The following is an 11,554-nucleotide window of genomic DNA, read 5'->3' as shown; positions in this document are numbered from 1 at the left end:
GAATCATAGAATATCAGGGTTGGAAGGGACCCCAGAAGGTCATCTAGTCCAACCCCCTGCTTGAAGCAGGACCAATTCCCAGTTAAATCATCCCAGCCAGGGCTTTGTCAAGCCTGACCTTAAAAACCTCTAAGGAAGGAGATTCTACCACCTCCCTAGGTAACGCATTCCAGTGTTTCACCACCCTCCTAGTGAAAAAGTTTTTCCTAATATCCAATCTAAACCTCCCCCACTGCAACTTGAGACCATTACTCCTCGTTCTGTCATCTGCTACCATTGAGAACAGTCTAGAGCCATCCTCTTTGGAACCCCCTTTCAGGTAGTTGAAAGCAGCTATCAAATCCCCCCTCATTCTTCTCTTCTGCAGGCTAAACAATCCCAGCTCCCTCAGCCTCTCCTCATAAGTCTTGTGTTCTAGACCCCTAATCATTTTTGTTGCCCTTCGCTGGACTCTCTCCAATTTATCCACATCCTTCTTGTAGTGTGGGGCCCAAAACTGGACACAGTACTCCAGATGAGGCCTCACCAATGTCGAATAGAGGGGAACGATCACGTCCCTCGATCTGCTCGCTATGCCCCTACTTATACATCCCAAAATGCCATTGGCCTTCTTGGCAACAAGGGCACACTGCTGACTCATATCCAGCTTCTCGTCCACTGTCACCCCTAGGTCCTTTTCCGCAGAACTGCTGCCTAGCCATTCGGTCCCTAGTCTGTAGCGGTGCATTGGATTCTTCCATCCTAAGTGCAGGACCCTGCACTTATCCTTATTGAACCTCATCAGATTTCTTTTGGCCCAATCCTCCAATTTGTCTAGGTCCTTCTGTATCCTATCCCTGCCCTCCAGCGTATCTACCACTCCTCCCAGTTTAGTATCATCCGCAAATTTGCTGAGAGTGCAATCCACACCATCCTCCAGATCATTTATGAAGATATTGAACAAAACCGGCCCCAGGACCGACCCTTGGGGCACTCCACTTGATACCGGCTGCCAACTAGACATGGAGCCATGGCTGTTCTTTTCATGTGAAGAAAAGAGTATGGTGCAGACCTATTTGTGCAGAGTACATTTCAACCAGGGGAAAATGACATGCATCATTGATTGAGGCAGAAATTGTTTCAAAATTTGTCAGCACAGCCCTGCCGCTGTGACTCCCAGTCCTCACTGTCTCATCTGCATGGCAGTGAAGGCTGCCAGTCAGCCTGGGGAATGGTCTTTTTAATACCTCTTTCTATATACTTGATTTTCCCCTCCCTTCCAAACACTGTTTGGTAGCACACTTACAATTAGCGAAATTTACTGATGGAATGAAATTTTCAGATTGAAAGCAAACAATAAAAATAATCCCACCAGATTTAGAGAGGGTCAATTAATTAACACCACGTAGTTAGTAAGTATCAAGTGATTATCTAGAGCTGAGCCTTTGGGGTCAGAATTACTACCACTGCTAGAAAACCTGACTAAAAAGCCAAGAGAGGGTGATGCTGGAGGCAACTGGCTTTTATTTATTCACCTAGACCCCTCCGCCCCCAGTCTCACAAAAGTACTGATATTATTTTTCTATTTTCTAACTCCTGAGCAACCTGCACTCAGTCCTGATTCATACTTTACAGAATTATAATCTAAATGTCTGCTGTGAATGCAGCACAAGTAAAAGAGAGACATTTTTCCACAACAATATTCACCACAGTGAAGATAATTTTTACAGAGTAGCCATAGAGGAGCTGAAATATTGTTTCAGCACTCTTTGGCACCATCATTAAATAAAATGATAGACAAGAAATGTATGCACTGTAGCATAATATGACTTGGCAACAGAAGAATCCTTTAACAGTAGAACTGTGGCAACGTCAAACTACTCATCATATAATGGTTTTTATAACTTGGATTTATAGCCAGTTTTGCTATTATGTGAGTTTTATGTCCAATGGTTTCAGGAGAGTCACATCCCAATTGTTGCAGGATTTAAATTCAATGACACAGACTTTGGAAATGAATAGGCTCTGAATCTCCGAGCTGCACCATGGGACTTGAGAACATGTGAAGGTGTTTCACTGATTAGGGATGGATTTAAGTATATGCTTAGGTGCTTTGATGAACTGGGGCTTCCGCAGTTAAAGCAGATTGAAAGAGGAGAAGGAATTATCTCTCTCTGCATGTGACAGGATGGGGACAGCAAAGCTTCAGCACTTGCGGTGGGATCCCCAAAGGGACTTAAGCACTGCAATTCTGAGTGTTACAACACCTAACTTAAGGAGCCTAGAAAAACACAGGAACAACACTGTGATCCTCAATGCCGAGTTAGGTGCCTAAATTCCCTATACAATGAATGGGGGAAGATAGGTTCCTTAGAATGCAATCTACAAAAGCCAGCATGCTAGGTGTGAAGCTGCCTACAGTAGCCAGTAGAGATGCCAACCAGACAGTTATATGCTAAGCTCTTCCCCCTCTCAGAGATACATAGCTACCTAGATAGGCTTAGCAATCCTTGAACAAGAACCAGCCCATAGGTGCCGACTCCGTGGGTGCTCCAGGTCTCGAGCAACCACAAAAATAAAATTAGCGGTTGCTTAGCACCCACTGGCAGCCAGCTTCCTCCCCCCAGCACCTCCTGCTCACTGGCAGCCCCACTGATCAACTTTTCCCCCTCCCTCCCAGTGCCTCCTACCCGCTGTGATCAGCGGTTTTGCGGTGTGCAGGAGGCGCTGGGAAGAAGGGGGAGGAGCGGGGACGGGGCACACTCAGGGGAGGGGTTGGAACTGGGTGGGAAGAGGTGGGGTGGGATGGGAAGAAGTGGGTTATGGGTGGGGATTTGGGAGAAGGGGTAGGGTGGGGGAGGGTGTGGGATGGATCAAGGGCGGGAAGAGGGTGCAGGCTTGGGGAAAGGGGTTGGGTGGGGATGGGGCTTGAGCACCCCCTAGGCCCAGAGGCGCCTATGAACCAGCTGCCTGGAGTCAGGTAACTTGCCCACCAAAGGCATTTCTTGCTTCACACAAAGTGGCCATAGGAGGAGGTGGTGGCTACCTTATAACTCTTAGCCCAGTGGTTAGAGCAGTTACTGGGGATGTGGAAGGCTCATGTTCAAGTCCCTTTTCAAGCAGAAGGGGAGAAAGGATTTGAACATGGGTCTCCCACCTTTCAGAAGGTGCGTGGTAACCACTCAGCTATGGGATATTCTGATTTGGGCTTTTTTCAGTCATTCCTGTTGAAGCTGTTGCACTGTGGATAAATAATGAAACAGTGATTAGAGCAGGGGACTGGACCTCCCAGGTGGGTGCCCTAACCAGTAGGATAAAAGTTTTAAGCTGGGCACCACACCACCTCCTCTTCCTCCTCCAGCTAGAGTTCGAATGGAACCTGATTCAGTAGATATGCTCAGAGGGCGCCTACCAGATCAGACCCTGCACACTACTTAGGTAGCCAAATGCTTATCTCCCCCAAGTTTTTTGTGGGTATAAGTGTGTATTAATTGATTTGCATTTAATAATCACTGTGAAATCCCACTGAACTAAGGATAATTTTACAGGACTGATGGAAATTAAAAAGTACAGAAAGACTGAGCCTCGGTGTAAGAAACCCTGGGACTAGAAGGCTTGGGTTTGGGGAGTCTGTGATAGTAGCTGATACTCCTACATCACCACAGGAAGGCTATGCAGAACTACCTCAAGGCAGCACTGTGCGGATTAGGCGCTGCAGGAAGTACCACCCACAAGATCTAGAGTGGCAGCACCCTGCAGCCCTCTGATTGGCCAGGTATACTATTTAACCCTCGAGAGTGGCCCAGGAAGTTGTCTGGGCAGTCATATAGGTGTTTACCTTGCTGTGATGCCGGATTTCACCTTGCTTCTGATCTCTAGTGTCTGATCCTTGCTTGACTTTTGCCATCTGATTCCAGCCTGGCCTGATTCTGACTCTTGGTTATTGGTTCTGGCTCTAGTGGTTACTCTTATTTTTGCTTGCTGGCTACTGCCTCGTGACTGTCCTGGACTTGTGGACACCAGCCTAGCTATGACGGCTAGGCCAGCCTGCCTGTCCCCTGGTCCCTTATAGTCTTTGTAGTAAACAAAAATATTTGCTTTAGTTAAAATAAGTTTAAAGAGCAAAAATTATAACTACACAGTTTGGAGGCTGCTTCTAACTGCCACACAGAGGATACTGTGCACCTTCAATGCACTAGTTTTATACTGAAGACCTTACAGAAATACAACAGTGGGCAAGATCAAGTTTTACCTAATTATCAGGAAATCCCTTTAAAATCTGTGCTGCTAAATAATAGGCTCATAAAAAAAAAAGTGAGAGACTGGTTATAGTCTAATCGCTGAAGTGCTTTATAAAGTAGGATTTTCAAAAGGTCGAAGCATAGGCCTAAATCTGTTCCCATTGACATCAAAGGCCAATGATTTCAAATTGAAGCAGAATTAGGCCAATGTTGCACCCTTTCGAAAACCCCACCCTTAGTATTGAACATATATAATACACACAGAAAATTACGTTAAAAGAACATTTTTTAGGTTTTGAAGTTAAGCTCTTAAAAGTGAGAAAATGCTAGAATTAAGGCCCCTTTCTGCACTTTCAGTTTGCCCCCCTTGTAAGTCTATAATTTCATGTTCACATGCTTTTTTCTCACAATACCCCTGCCTCATTCAGTACCATTCTTCCTATGCACTAACTGAATGAGCTATTCAATATTGCGTTTACTCATTGTTCAGTGCATGACCCCAGGCTTTATTTACTGCACACTATTCAAAATCTGCTCTGAAGACAGAATTATCAACTTCTTCATGGGATTTTCTATGGCATTCATCACTATAGTATCAGAATGATTCACAAACAATCAAACAAAATTAATGAATCAATTTTCACAACACCCTGTGAGATGAAGGGCTATTATTATCCCCATTTTACAGGTGAGAACTGAAGCACAGAGATCAAGATAAAATATTCCACTAATTTGGAGTGTCCAATTTGAGGCACCTAGGACCTGATTTTTCAGAGTATTTAATATATGATAGCACTTTATATATTCAAAGCACAACTCTCATTGATTTCAGTAGCAGCTGTGAGTGCTCAGCACTTCTGCAAATCAGACCCAAAGGACTCAAATTGGGCATTCAGAAAATGAGGAACACACAAATTAGTGACCACCTGTGAAAAGTTGGATTTAAGTGACTCGCCCAGCCTCTCATAGGAACTCTCTGGTAAACAGAGAATCCAGTTCTCCAGGGCAGTAATGAATTGCCTTAACTATGAGATTGTCCCTTCTCTTACTGCAATCCCTGCCTCATTCACTACACACCTTCCAACTTCTACAACAAATGAGGTGGGATCATCCCCAGAACAGCTGCATCCTGTGCCCTGAATGAGGTAAGGGTCCTGTGGGAAAAAACAGTATATAAACATGTAATTAACGACTGCATCATAATACACACACACACACACACACACAAGGGGGCTCAGTTAAGCTTGGAACATTTAGATCAGCAGTGTTGGAACATTTAGATCCACCACACGGATGCGTGCTGCTTGACTAACCAAGTAACTGTTAGCAGTAGTAGTTTACGTATGCGATCAGGCACTAGAGGTAGATGAGACATACACCTTGCTAGTGAGTTTCACCAGGCCCTCTCAGAGGTCCAGAGAGGCCCAGGCCACTTCCAGCTTTTGAAGCCCTAGCCATAATTAAAAAAAAATGCAATTGATATTAAGCATGGCGAGCCCATTCAAATGCTCTTGTCCCATAGCTGAACGTGATAGTTCTTTACCTGCTTCAACACGCTGAAGGTGCGTTCACCTGAAGCCACTGATGCAGACAAACGGACAAAAATACGCAATGCAAGTGTCTAAATTTGAGACCCCCTTTGAGTTTGAGGCCTAGTCCAAATGGCACTCCTGGCACCCTGTCTGATTGGCTCTGAGTTTCACAGGTATTTACTAATGGCAGAGAACATAGAAATTCAGAACTCCTGGGTTCATTGCCAGGTTTTGGAACAGAGTGTGCTCTTATGGGTAGAGACCCTTCTGCCCCTCACCCATTCTCCTCTCAAAGCCTCCCTCAGTCCTCTCCTTCACACCCACTAGCTATTGCACTTTCTGCCTCTATGGGTATCACACACAGTCTCCCCTACCTGCACACCAACATACCTCATTGCAGAGAAACAGAAAGAGAAAAAAATTAGAATACTGCAGGTGTTTTCAACTTGTCAGCTAATGACCGTTAATCATATGTAAATCTGGACTAACTCCACTGAATTCAGCAGAGGATTTGGCCCTCTATCATGATACATGAAGTGAGAAGAGTCCACAAATCTGATTTCAAAGCACACCACAATAAAACTGTATTTTCTCCTTCCAGAAATTTCTCAACAAAATAAGTGTTTTTTCACCAATCCCTTTTTCCTTTTCCCCTGCCCCCACCCCTAACCTAAAGTAAAAATATGAGAGGGTGAATAACAGCTTTTGGGCATTTCTACTGATGTGCTAAAATCTTTGCAGTGCTCTGGCTTTGAATTGGAAGCCAAGCCTGAACTGCAGTGAACTCTTCAGCAGAGATTAAACCAACACTCACAAGCTGCAAAAAAGAGAAGTCTTTCTTTACAGCTTTTAACTTTTCCAACACACCTTACTAAGTTTTAATTGTTCTTTTCTCAACTCCTTCCCACACACACAGGCACAGTTCTCACTCTTTAATCCCTGTCTACACCCCTTGAATTTTTTTTTACTTTAACATATGCTATGACAAAAACTGGCAACACTGAACTGCACCAATTCTCAGTCCAGGTTGGAGGCTACGGCAGCAAGGCACCATAAAGGGCAGGCACCCCAGGTTACAAGGCAGGGGTGACTCAGCTACTCATTGGTCTGGCTTGTGCCCCAGGATGTCACACCCACGCACACAATGCCTGCTGCAAATCTTAATAAATTGGTCAAAAAGCACATTCATCACGTCTTTGCTCTGTGGCCATTTCAAGCTCCTGTCTTCTTGAAAAAGGAGGATCTTAAGCTTAAGGACATGGAAAACTTTAGGTAAAAAATACACTGTACTGAACCCATTTATCTCCTGTATATTTCCAAACCTGCAACATTTGTCCAGTGCCCACCTGGTAGATAACCAAAAAGGTCTTTGCTATCCCCTGGTTTCTTCCATTTGTGCCTGGGTGCTGACTGACAGGACCTCATTCCACTGTATTGTACAAATGCAAGGTGATGAAGTGCTGCTCTTTGCTCCAGTTGACACAGGGTGGATGGGATCAGGAGAAGAAGGAGAGGTGAACGGTTCAGCTAAATGACACACATTTGTAAAATGTCAGTGCTGTGCCTCAGACAAACACCTGTGTGAATGAATCATAGAATCATAGAATCATAGAATATCAGGGTTGGAAGGGACCCCAGAAGGTCATCTAGTCCAACCCCCTGCTCGAAGCAGGACCAATTCCCAGTTAAATCATCCCAGCCAGGGCTTTGTCAAGCCTGACCTTAAAAACCTCTAAGGAAGGAGATTCTACCACCTCCCTAGGTAACGCATTCCAGTGTTTCACCACCCTCCTAGTGAAAAAGTTTTTCCTAATATCCAATCTAAACCTCCCCCACTGCAACTTGAGACCATTACTCCTCGTTCTGTCATCTGCTACCATTGAGAACAGTCTAGAGCCATCCTCTTTGGAACCCCCTTTCAGGTAGTTGAAAGCAGCTATCAAATCCCCCCTCATTCTTCTCTTCTGCAGGCTAAACAATCCCAGCTCCCTCAGCCTCTCCTCATAACTCATGTGTTCCAGACCCCTAATCATTTTTGTTGCCCTTCGCTGGACTCTCTCCAATTTATCCACATCCTTCTTGAAGTGTGGGGCCCAAAACTGGACACAGTACTCCAGATGAGGCCTCACCAATGTCGAATAGAGGGGAACGATCACGTCCCTCGATCTGCTCGCTATGCCCCTACTTATACATCCCAAAATGCCATTGGCCTTCTTGGCAACAAGGGCACACTGCTGACTCATATCCAGCTTCTCGTCCACTGTCACCCCTAGGTCCTTTTCCGCAGAACTGCTGCCTAGCCATTCGGTCCCTAGTCTGTAGCGGTGCATTGGATTCTTCCATCCTAAGTGCAGGACCCTGCACTTATCCTTATTGAACCTCATCAGATTTCTTTTGGCCCAATCCTCCAATTTGTCTAGGTCCTTCTGTATCCTATCCCTCCCCTCCAGCGTATCTACCACTCCTCCCAGTTTAGTATCATCCGCAAATTTGCTGAGAGTGCAATCCACACCATCCTCCAGATCATTTATGAAGATAGATGGCCATTTGCAACTATGGCATAATTTTCAGCATCTAGGCTGTACTATCTCTGAAAATAAAAACATGAAACACCATCCCATGCAGAGGCAACATGTCGGAGGGGGCATCCTGGGTCAAGTGCCCCCCCAGCAGCCAGCTCAGGCAGGGAGAGGAGGGGCAGGGCCAGAACCACAGCAGAAGGGGCTGGGCCAGAGACTCTTCTGACCACACTGGACTGCTGCCTGGTGCAGTGCAGCAGCTGCCTGGGTGAGCATCTGGCTGCAGTGGCAGGCTGCTCCTCACCCAGGCTCGGTTTCCGGGGACAGCAGCCTAGCAAGCCGGAGGCACCCCCATCCCTGGGGTGGGGAGGAGACATGTGGGAAGGTCACATGTCCTCCCCTTTAGCTTCTTCCTCCCCAGTATGGGGAGGAACCAGTCATCTATGATCCCATGCTTGGAGAAGTTCTGTTGCATGCATTTGAGAGTTTCTTCGAAAATGTGGCCCAGACCAAGCAATGGAGGAGTTTCTCCCATGCAAACACCTGGAAAAATGAAGTCAAGAAATGCTGTCTTCAGTTGCTTGCAAATAAAGATTGAGCCACAGCTAATGCAGTGTTTGGTATCTCTCCCTCAGACGTCTTGGATTCAGGGATTTTACTTTTAAAAAAAAATCGATGATGACTTGCCATTTGGGCTTTTGCATGAGGGCAAGAGGATCGGTCAGTAACAGCGGAACTAGTTTCACTGCAAACATTTTAAAGCTGCCAACATAAAACATGGGCATGTAAGGGAGAACAGGCACTTGCATAATTAGAAGTGAGGTTTTCCTGCAGGGCAAAGCGAGATATCAAAGTGAAGTGGATTTTGTGGAATGCTCCCTGTTTCTCTCTGTCTTGGGCAAGGGATACTGAGCCTGATGACCAGACCATGAGTTCATGTCTCACCTCAACTGGCTTCTGTATGTAATTCTTTACCGCCTTTATTATAGAGAGAGGCCTTACACTCCAGAACACAGATAAGTATCATTATCCCCATTTTAGGAATAACTCAAGTGAGAGGTTGCATAAAGTTAGTTCAGGTGGAGCTGAGAACAGCTCTCTGATGTGGCAAACCCAAGTCTCATTGACCATGTCACACTACCATCCCCATATCTGTGAGCTTGGTTAGCCTTCTGACAACCACTGCACTAACCACTGGACCACACTCCATGCTCAAAGAAAGGAACAGAACAGAATCCGGGAATCCTGACTGCCAACATTCTACTGCAGACTGGAAAATATTACGGATCCAATGGGCAAATTATGTGTCACTTTCTCCTTTAGCGTTTGGTCTGCAGAGAGAGTAACAGCTATTCCTTTACTCAAGTGGTAGAGGGCTGTGCTGGGAATGTAAAGGTGCAGGAGTCTATAGGGTTGTACACGATGGAATTTATTTTTACAGCCTCATGTTTAAAATGGTTTACATAATTCATACAGTGAAAGAACCATTATAAATCGCTCAGTTCTGAGACAAAAAACGAGAGTGCCACAGTTTGAACATTTGCACATTTCAGTGGCTTGTCTCTCAAACTAGCAGGTTTGAAAGTTGAAGTGTATGATGTGGGGTCATGAATTCTTTGGAAAAATCCTGCAGCTTAAGAAACTGATTGAGGATTTGAGCAGGAAGGAAGCATGGAAGAAAAACAGTCCTGTCCACATTTCTGCATTGTGTGAGGGGATGAGTTATCCCTGAACTAGAGCCTGATGAAGCCACATGTGATGACCAGTCATTCCTGTGCTAGGATCCAGCCAATCCACAAGTCGGACTGGTGCCTCTCAGGGCAGGTATATAAGGCCCACAGGTGACACAGCCGCTCAGTCTGAACACCATCATTTCATGGCTTGGAACTCTCCTCTGCCTGTTAGCGGTGACAGACCACAGGCCTTAGGCTATTCTGGCTCAAGCCTTGTTCCCAGTCCTGCTCCAGCCCAGTGCTAGCCTTATTCTGATCCTGATCTTGACTTCTGGCTCTGATCTCTGGCTCCAGTTCCTAGTTTGACTGCCCTGCATTGACCACTAAGCCTGACTGCCATTGCTCCAACCTTTAGGCCTGACCGTCCAGCTCTCAGTTTCTGATACACTGTTGCTAATGAGTTGTCTTCCACTTTCCACTCAGATGTTTTAAATGTATAAAACCAGACTGCATGAAGATCTGCAAGTTGTGCATACATTTGTGTATCTATATTTGTGCACACAGTTATGCCAACTACATGCAAATTCAATATATGCATGCACAAGTGGGAAGATAGTTCTCGTATGCCCATTCGGGTGCCAGTTGCTCACTTTGCAGACATAGTTCTGGCTCAAGCACACTTCTGTGTGCACTGCACAGCCCTTCACCTTTAAAAACCTGGAACATATTCTTTAAAATGTGTGTAATGAATTAATTTTATGTAGAGATGTGCACAAATCACGTTTGCATCTCTCCAACCCTGCACTTTGGAGGAGTTTGTTCAGCAGATGGGGGAGAAATCTCCAACTTTGTGTCTCTAATTTTTCAGCTTTAAATCTCCTCAACCTGGAAGCTCTGTAATTTTATTACATATATGGTGCCAAAGAAGTACTGTATCTAAGGCCAGGTCTACACTACAAACTTACATTGGTATAACTATGTTGCTCTGGGGTATCGCACAGGGGTGTGAAAAATCCACCCCCCTGACCGACATAGTTATACTGACTTAATCCCCAGTGTAGACAGTGCTATGTTGATGGGGGAGCTTCTTCTGTTGACATAGCTACCCCCGCTCATGGAGGTGGATTAACTGGGCTGATGGGAGAAGCTCTCCGGTCAGTGTAGTAGCTAGAGCACCACAGTGACACAGCTGCAATGCTGTACATGTAGACAAGCCCTAATTCTTGTTCTATTTCTCTGTTCCTCCTTGTTATAAACAATTCATTATAAGTGATATTTCTTAAACAGAGAGAAACAAGCCTTGCCTTTTTTGTCTTTATGGCTATCAATGCTGTCTTCACAGCTTGTATTAAGCCTAGTACCCTTTCGTGATTTACACCCTGAGTGGATGCATTTGAGTTAATAGGATTACATGGGGCATAATGGAGAACTGAATTTGTCCCACAGAAGATGAAAAATAAGGTTTTGGTTATCTGCTGCTTTTTGCGTATCCATTTTATTTGTCTGTTTGCATTCGTGTACATCTTAGCTAAAACTGCAGTAATGCCAACTGCACAGAGAGATGTAGAGTACAGGGATAAAGAGCAATTTTAACAGTTAATTGCAACGTA

This window comes from Lepidochelys olivacea, assembly GCF_965140295.1.
Source record: "Lepidochelys olivacea isolate rLepOli2 genome assembly, chromosome: 2".
In the NCBI taxonomy this organism is placed as follows: Eukaryota; Metazoa; Chordata; order Testudines; family Cheloniidae; genus Lepidochelys; species Lepidochelys olivacea.
This window is presented reverse-complemented; position numbering follows the sequence as displayed.